This window comes from Zalophus californianus, chromosome 1 (genome assembly GCF_009762305.2).
Source record: "Zalophus californianus isolate mZalCal1 chromosome 1, mZalCal1.pri.v2, whole genome shotgun sequence".
Classification (NCBI taxonomy): domain Eukaryota; kingdom Metazoa; phylum Chordata; class Mammalia; order Carnivora; family Otariidae; genus Zalophus; species Zalophus californianus.
Window position 1 is genome coordinate 93300885 of NC_045595.1, and position 7922 is coordinate 93308806.

At 43.8% G+C, this 7922-nt stretch overlaps 1 pseudogene; it reads right to left on the minus strand.

Annotated features, from left to right (window-relative positions):
• Positions 1-5697: 5697 nt before the first annotated feature.
• On the minus strand, positions 5698-7348 carry LOC113918636 (annotated as a pseudogene).
• Positions 7349-7922: the final 574 nt, after the last annotated feature.

Below are 7922 nucleotides of genomic sequence, written 5' to 3' on the forward strand. Positions count from 1 at the left end.
AAGACCAAACTTTGATTAGAAGCTTGGCATTTCCAGGTCCATTGCTGTACCCAGACATCTCGGTTGGAGATTGAGTTCAATCACTAAAGGTCAATAATTTTATCAATCACCTATATAATGAAATCTATATAAAAATCCCTAAATGGCTGGGTTCAGAGAGCCTCGATGCTGAGCTTTGGGAAATTCCATGGTTTTTGCCAATTACTGGACTTTACCTGGTAACTGAGCACAGATCCTTCTTACTCTTGGATCTCCAGATCGATCTGGCAATTCTATTATGCACACTGCCTCCAAAAGACTTGGCTTGGTGTGTGTGGGGGTTGGTGGAGGTAGGTGGGGAGAGGTGGTAGAGTGAATGGCATGGGTATCCCTCTCAGGGACCCACCAGGGTCCACGTTTCTTCCCTCCTACTTAGTGATTACAGTACTGGTTTTTGATGTCCCAGTATTCATTCCCATGGAGTGTACTTATTTTTCAGTAGCATAATGACAATGGGTTTCCCTTTGATCTTTTCTCCCCTTTGACTCAGCTCCACAGATTATAGAATATTATGCAGTCTACTATGAGTGGGGATTGGGAAAAAACTGTCTTTGAATGTCTTTGACCACACACATTCTTTCAAATCTTTTAATTTATGGCATAAACTATGACTTGACTTCTTCAGAGCTTAGAATGTCAATGCCCTCCAGCCAAGACCAGTGGGAACATACTTGTAGTAGAACAAATTTGGCTTATTATTTGGTGCAGTGAGGGAGAACACATACCATAAAGAATCAAGGTGTTGTCTGTAAGAGGATGTTAGAAAGGACTTATTATAGAATTTGGGCTTGTGTTAAGAGATTTTGAAAGGGTTTAAGAAAATGGGGTTTTGCTCTGGATTGGATGCTGTCAGGAAGTAGGGTAATTCTATGATTGGGTATCTTAATACATTTTATCTAGCAGGAGGGAAGATTAGACAGAGGCTAAAGCTATAATTGGTAAAGAAGCAGCAGTCATTCATATTAACTGGAGAAAGGAGATATTGGGTATTTTTGTGGCCTGGAAAGATTTGTGTTTTCACTGTGTTCAGACATGAGTATGGATTGGTCTTGTTTTTGTCTTGATCCATTATGGTTTCATAGTAGCCTTGTCTGATACTGACATTCTATGAAACTTTTTATGATTTACAGGAGAATACCCAGACCTATCTGTGGGTGCCGGGCCAGCTCCTAGCAAAACTAAGGCCAGGCTGAAGGTATTAAGTCAGCTCCCAAATGTCAGGGGCTGCTTTTTTCTTTCTCAGTATATGAAACCCAGATTTATGAGCCCTAAATGGATTTTTGAAATACAAAAGCCAAGAATACATTATTTGTGTTTTCCTATGTTCCTGAAGTCTAGCTTCTCAAAGAGAAGGGAGCCTTGAGATATCAGGTAGTCCTAGAGAAAATGACATCAAAATTACAATATTAAATCATTATCCTGTTACCTGTACAATGATATTAGCACATGATTGGTACTATGATGGAGGTAGCATTGTGCAGGGAGAACCTAACACAGCCTCTTCCTGGAAGAGGTGATTGAGATGACTTTTTCACCAAAAGAGGGAGAGGGAAGAAAAGGTATTCTAGGTAGAAAGAAAAGCACCCATTGGCAGAGCAGGGAGAGGAAAGGGTACACTAGAGAAATCAGTCATGGTACTTGTTTTGCTCGCAGTTCCTTTTAAGTAAAAGCAACGGATTTCACCCCTGTCCAAAGCTGATTGGATCAGAAGTGCTTACTGACCCAAAAGGGCAGCCACTCTGTAGGCTGGTCAGCAACCTATGAGGTTGTCCTGCACATAAAAACGAGCTGGGTCAATCCGATTTTCTTTTTTTCAGGATCGTGGACTAGGAAATGCCAAAAGAAAGAGGCTTTGAGGGGCTAAGAGTTGAAGTTTAAACACGTGTGAAGGGGAGACTTGAGGAAGACTGGTGACTACCAAGAGGGATCATGGACAAAGTTATGGGGAGCAGGGACTCAAGGCAGAGAAATGGCAGGGTGAAGGAATAAGCAGCAGGGTGACTTCAATAGACAAACACCAGGGAGAGAAGATACCTGACAATAGCTGACTCCTCTAAGGGCAGAGTGGCAAGGTAGAAATCACTCACTCCTGCAGTTCCTCTTTTTCTGTGGGTGGGGAGACTGATTCGACCAGAATCTTTTTTCCTGGAGTTCACATCCTTTCCTCCTCCTCAGCACTCCACCGATAGCCTTACAGTGCTCCTCCTCCGACTCAAACCTATTTGAATTCTTTTTTTTAAATTTTATTATGTTATGTTAATCACCATACATTACATCATTAGTTTTTTGATGTAGTGTTCCATGATTCATTGTTTGCATATAACACCCAGTGCTCCATTCAGTATGTGCCCTCTTTAATACCCATCACCAGGCGAACCCATCTCCCCCTCCCCAGAACCCTTAGTTTATTTCTCAGAGTCCATAATCTCTCATGGTTCATCTCCCCCTCCAATTTCCCCCCCTTCATTTTTCCCTTCCTGCTATCTTCTTCTTCGTCTTCTTTTTTTTTTAACATATAGTGTATTATTTGTTTCAGAGGTGCAGGTCTGTGATTCACCTATTTGAATTCTTTGAACTGAAAGAACCTAACTAAAGCAAGCACAGAGGGAAGCAGGGACCAGACCCCAGTGGGTGCTGTCTGCTAAGACCTGGGGCTTTTAGATAAACACCCCATCAGAGCTCATTCAATTCTAAGTGACAGAAAACCCATCTGTTTGGTTTAAGACCAAATAGCATTGTGTTATCTCATATAACTGAAAAGTCCAGGGGTAGTTAGCGTGAGGCATGCTGGTTTCAGGGCCTTGGACAATGTCATCAGGACTGTCTCCCCATGTCTCTGCACTGTCCTTCTCTATGTGGTCTTCAGGCAGTCTCCTCTCCCAGGTTTATATCCTATGGACATAGGGTGTCTTCTTAGTTGCTTTGGAAAAAATCCTGGGAATGAGGATTAGGTCAACTTGAATTAGGGACCTGTCCCTGAACAAATCCCCATGGCTGTTAATACCTAGTGGATTGGTGGGACTAGCCCTGTTGAACTTCAAGGATAAGATTGAGGGTAGATGCTAGACAGGCAAATTTAGCAGTCTGTCAGCATGTCCTCATGTGCATGTGCTTGTGCATTTAAACACCTTCATTAGTTCTAGCCTCTAGGAGATGAGGAGCCTAGATAAGAAAGAAAAAACAAAACACAGCCATTATCTGGACACAAATGCATCTTTTAATTTTAGTAAGAATTAGTTCAGAAACCAATATACATTTAATCTGTTTTCATTATTATTTTTTTTATCTTTCAAAATAGCTTTGGAATTTGATGTAGTTGGTGGCACCATGATTAGAAGGTCATAGGAAATGTGGTTCATGATGAGCCTGGAAGGAAACCAGCAGTGTAAGAGAAGGGTAGTTTCTGGAGTTGAAAGGGTTGAATCTGGTTCTGTCATTTACCGGCTTAAGTCATTTAGTCCCTCTGGGCTTCAGAATCTGTAGTTGGGGTTGGTGATAGACATCCTGTAGTGCTGTTGGTGAGGGTTAAATGCAAGATAAAATATCTGGCACATGGGAGGTGCTGACTAATGGTAGCTATTGTTATCAGGAGCCTGCTTCCAGGCTATGTGGTTCAGCATTCCAAGATCCTCCTGCCTCCAGGCAACACACACCCAATCATTTCAAACTCCCTGTCGGGTTGCTCTGCCTGAGTCTACACCCTGCCAACTCCAGGTAAAGAAAACCCTTGGTTGAAATCGGTTGACAAGGAACACTTTGAAAACTATAGGTTGAATTCAGCTGATAGCAAGTTAACAATTAGCCAAAATAGCCTGATTATGATTAGAGAAAACATATATCAAAATTCAGTCTTTTTATTTTCCAAATTAGTTTGTGCATGTGGTTATTGACTCCTGTTATAAGTGACATTCTAAAACCTTATGCCCAGCAGTTTGTAAAGCAGCCCTAGAAAGAGTGTTTGTGTATGCATTTGTGTGCCTATGTGTTTTGTGCAAATGAGAGGAACAGTGGTGTTGCTGAAGGGACCATGCATCTGGGAACAGAGGCTGATGAAGTCCCTGGCAGGTGGTAGGATCCTTGCCAAAGCTGTGACTGCTCCTGGGGAATGACTCATGGGCTTGCTTGACTCTCACTCGAGGCTGTTCTTGCTGTGGCGGTCTGTAGTAGGGTAGGCCCAGAGAAAATGTCTCAGTGGAGAATTCAAAAGCTGGTTTTGATTAGAGCCTTGCAGCATCCAGAGCAATAAAAGGCAGTCAGTGGGAACCTGGCTCTGTGGCGGGGGAACCGGCTCCAAATCAAAGCCCAAGTGGATGTCCTGAGCTTCTTTCATTGGCCCTTTCTCTAGCTGAGCAGAGGGGAATAGAGGAAGCCTGTGGGACAGTTGCTCGGCAGCTGGAGCTTTATCAAGGTAATGTCAAATTTTAAGGCTTATAGTTAGTACTGCTGGCTTCCAAGTCCTATTTTTCTAGCTCAGAAATTAAAGTGCAATGAGAGTTTGTTCATTAGTTCATTCATTCGTTATTTGTTTGTTCATTCATCCTACCCTGTATTCCTCTTAAAAGAAACAGAAGTATTTTTCAATAAAAAGAGAAGCCACTGAGGGACAGTGGCTATAGATATACCTCAAACTTCAGTTGATATTTTAATATAATTAATCTTAAAAATATAGTTCTGGGCTTCCTAGAAGAAAGGGAAACACATTGTATCTGATAAAGGGAAGCATACCAGCACATCTCCAGAGAAACTTTTTCTTGTTATAATGTCCCTATGTGCCAAACAGGTGTGTAAATTCCTCTAAATCAGTGGCTCTTCAAGTGTGGTCCCTGGGCCAGCAGCATCTGGGAACTTGTTAGAAATGCAGACTCTCAGGCTCTACCCCAGACCTAGGAATCAGATACTCTGGGGGTGGGGCCCAGCAATCTGAGCTTGACCAAACCTACTAGGCATTTCCGGAAGGATGTGAAATTTGACAACCACTGTTTTAAATGTGCTTAATGTTTAAAGAGGGGCCAGGTGCTACTGATTACTTTGATGCCTTGTTTAGCATGTCCACAGCAATCTGCAAAAGCAGGTGACCCATTTCTTGGTCGTCTCCATACTTACGGTCTTTGTATAACACTGGAATAGGGAGGCCAGACTGTCTCTCACTAGGTTTATTCAATCCCAGATTGTTTTCAGGAAGATGATGGCTATTTTTGAAAGACACATTTCTATCAGCTTTTTAAAAAATTTTTTACAAAAGAGTAAACATTTTATTATTTGTGCATGAATCAGTTTGGTCTGAGGACACACGAGTATCTGGCTAACTCATAAAAGTAGCTTTAAGCAACGGGATGATGTCTGTGGTCTTTTACATTTATTGCAACTTCATTTATATTATCTACTTGCTAAGCAGGGAGAGGCCCAGAATAGACACATCAGACAGTTAGGAGCAACACGCTGGGGGTGTCAGAAGTAGGGAATACTGAGCAGCTACGGCCTCTGTTTGAAAGGCAGGGTCTATGAAGGTCTCCACAGCAAGAGTGCTCTGCAGGACGGGTCTTCTGGGGTAGGGAGGAGCCCTCTGAGGGGGATGGCAAACAGCCTCTGGGGGAAGAGTGCTTGTCGGAACAGTGCCCCACACGTGGCATGGCCCCAGGAGGCTGGGGACAGAGGGGCTCACAGGGGCACCACCTGAAGGGCGGGCAGAGGCCCCCAGGGAGGGGCTATGTACTCTTCGTCTCTGAGCTGCAGCAGCACAGTGTCTCTTTTTCTTGGGCCAGCTGTAGATGTGAGTGCTCTGAAGCCAGGTGGGCATACGCTCCTTCTTGGCATTTGGGAAGAGCACAGGGATGAATCTGAAAGTCATGCTTCCTTGTTTTACGAACTCAATCTGCATCCTTTGATGAATGTACTTAATAAGCCATGCTTGTCCTTGCCCAGCTGCGACTCAGCATCTTCCACATCCTGTTCGTATTTGGGGCCGACTGCTACAATTATCATTGTCTTTTCTCTAAGGTAGCGTTCCATCCACTTAATGATATCAATGTCTCAGATTCTATCCTCAAATATGTCAATTGCATTTGGAAGTCATTTACCAACAAAAAGTCGAAGTTCACCACCTCCATGGCTGTGTCCATAGAATAAGTGATAAAGACTTTCCATAATTCTTCTGGCAAATTGCTTATTTTCAGAGTTCCTCTGGCTGGAAGGTTACTAGGAGGTCTAGGGACAGCAGCTGGGGATGGAGCCTGGGGACCTGGTGGTCTCAACTCTGCAGGATACCCCAAGGACTCCTCAGGAACTCCAGCTGGATTAGGGGGCTGGTTATATTGTTGGTCCCTCAGGAGACTTGGGGAGGAGTGGTCTCTTTGCTCAGGCCTCTCATCTTGGTCCCAGGGGCTGGGGTAGTTCAGGGCCTTTTGCACAGGGTGCAAGCCCATCATGCTGGCTCCAGGTAGGAGCTGCCCACACACAGCTGGCTGGACCACTTGCTGGTAGGCTGCTTGGGGGTGGTCATGGCCACATGGCACCTGCTGATAGGGACCTCCAGGATAATGGTAATGACAGTTCCACTGAACATGTGGGGGAGGGTTGGGGGGCAGCATCTGTGCACATACTGGGTACCTCTGAGGTTCAAACTGAGGGAACCCCCTGGACCTGAGAAGTCTGGGGAGGTGCTGGGGTTAACACACAGAGGTGAGGGGCAGGGGTCTTTCTAGCTGCCTGATGCCCAGGACATCCTGGGGTTGGGAATCATACCCCATGTCTATTGTAGGCAGATCTGGAGCTGCTTGTTTCCTGTGGGGCCCGGGCTATTGCACCATCTCTTGGCTACTGCCTGAGGAGTCTGCTGAGGCATTAGGTAAATTTTAGTCTGATTTGTCTGAGTTATGGCTAGTGTCAGCAGAAGCTGCTGAAAGCTGAGATCCTAGCCATTGATTCCGTTTTTCCATGAAAAAACTGATGCTCCGGAGGAGGGCTCCAATCACCGATGCAGGCTCATGCTTGCTGGCTGCAGAGGAGCCCAAGGGAAAATCTTTGCCCGGGTCTGGGTGTTTCCTCCAGAAGCTGTCTTCACCCTCCTCCAGGATTTTAATGCCCAGGCAGGTGACCTGCTGGGTCACAGGCCATAGGTTATTTGCAAGTTTCAGGGGTGGGTGAGCCTGAGAAAAGTCTCCTGAAGAACAGTGAGGGGTTTTGGGTGCTGACAAGCTGTTGGCTGCCATGTTCCTTAGATTTGGAGCAGGTGGTTCAAAATGGGATTGGTTAACTGACTTGGGTATGGTTCTGATTCATCAACCTCCACAGGAGTGCTCTAGTTCATTCTAGTTTCTTAGCACCACCAAGGACAGAAAGACTGGCCCTCCATCAGCTCTTTTCCTCTTCAGACTTGTAGTGATGTAACATAAATGCACTTTTGCATTTTCTTTAGCTGCAAATCTTTGTCAGTATTGTTAGGAAAAATACCCTATAAAATATAACCGGTGTAATTTCCTTGCAGTTTCTCCCTTAATATGTGTCTTACCATCTTATTAGAAGTAGAAATTTAATTTACATCCAGTAAATCTAATCAAAATTTCTAATTCCCCACAATGTACATTTACATTTATCTTCTCTATTGAAATCAGCACACTCATCCATTTGGATATTTGCAGAACAACTAGCTTTTTCTTTTCTATGGAATTTCATGCTTTCTATTTTTTTTCTTAAAGCAAACTTAATGAACAATTTAAGTAAGAGCAAATGAAAAATTCAGATATTTGTCCTTCAGTTTCAAAGATAAATGAGAGACTTGATGTTTTGTTTTTTATTCAGGTATACCATGTTATATAGACTCACTGAATGTATATCACACTGTTGAAACATCTCCAAGGATTCTGCATGTAGAGCATTTCAAACTT